Below are 1,406 nucleotides of genomic sequence, written 5' to 3'. Positions count from 1 at the left end.
TCTGGTTGGACGTAAACAGAAATGGCAGGGGAAACGAAGCACAGAGCAGATGTCGCGTAATTTTGGACTGAGGAAAGGCGCCGGCGGTCAGGTGGGTCAAGGAGAAAACTGGCTACGAGACTGGTGAAAGGGTGTGGGGGGGGGGGGGGGAGAGCTCGGCATGCTGGGAGTTTCGGTCAAGACAGTGTGAGGTCTGGTTAGATAGCCAGCCAGGACATAATGGGAGCTCTCCTGTAAGTTCTGCCCTGGGCTGACTGAAGAACAGGGGCGTGTTTTTGTGGCTTACTGAAACCACATTAGTTTATATCCTATACGGTACGTGGCTGTTTGGCAAACTGGGGTAAACATCTTTGCCATTTACGTAAACAATGTGGATGTGAACGTTAGGAGGGATGGTTAGTAAGTTTGCAGATGACACCAACATTGGGGGTGTAGAGGACAGCGAAGGGGGTTACCTCGGAGTACAACGGGACCTGGATCAGATGGGCCGAGGAGGGGCAGATGGAGTTTAATTTAGATAAACGTGAGGGGCTGCATTTTGGGAAAGGCACATCAGGGCAGGACTTAGACACCTTAATGGTAAGATCCTGAGGAGTGTTGCTGAACAAAGAGACCTTGGGGGGAGCAGGTACATAGCTCCTTGAAAGTGGAGCCGCAGGTAGACAGGGCGGTGAAGAAGGGGTTTGGGACGCTTGCCTTTATTGGTCGCTGCGTTGAGTGTAGGAGTTGGGAGGGTCACGTTGCGGCTGTATTGGTGAGGCCACTTTTGGAATACTGCATTTAATCCCGGTCTCCCTGCTACAGGAAGGATGTTGGGAAAGGGTTCGGAAAAGGATGTTGGAGGGTTTGAGCTACAGGGAGAAACTGGGGCTATTTTCCCCAGAGCGTCGGAGGCTGAGGGGGTGACCTTATAAACGTTTATAAAATCATGAGGGGCATGGATAGGGTGAATAGCCGAGGTCTTTTCCCCCAGGGATGGGGGAGTCCAAAACTAGAGGGGCATAGGTTTAAGGTGGGAGGGGGAAAGGGACCTGAGGGGCAACTTTTTCACGCAGAGAGTGGTGCGTGTATGGAACAAGCTGCCAGAGGAAGTGGGTGGGGGCTGGTACAATGACAACATTTAAAAGGCATCTGGATGGGGACATGGATAGGAAGGGTTTAGAGGGATAGGGGCCAAATGCTGGCAAATGGGACTATATCAATTTAGGATATCTAGGTCGGCACAGGTGGGTTGGGCCGAAGGGCCTGTTTCCGTGCTGCACGGCTCTGTGACTCAGATGAGGGAAGTGGATAAATTATCGCCGGGTTTGCGAACAACACAAAAAAACAAATAGATGGAACGAGGCGATACTCACAATCTGAGAGTGTGTGTGTGAGAGAGTGTGTGTGTGAGAGAGTGTGTGTGT

This window comes from Rhincodon typus, unplaced genomic scaffold, assembly GCF_021869965.1.
Source record: "Rhincodon typus isolate 14 unplaced genomic scaffold, sRhiTyp1.1 hic_rhity00005477, whole genome shotgun sequence".
NCBI classification, from domain to species: Eukaryota; Metazoa; Chordata; class Chondrichthyes; order Orectolobiformes; family Rhincodontidae; genus Rhincodon; species Rhincodon typus.
Note: the sequence above shows the minus strand (reverse complement) of the source record.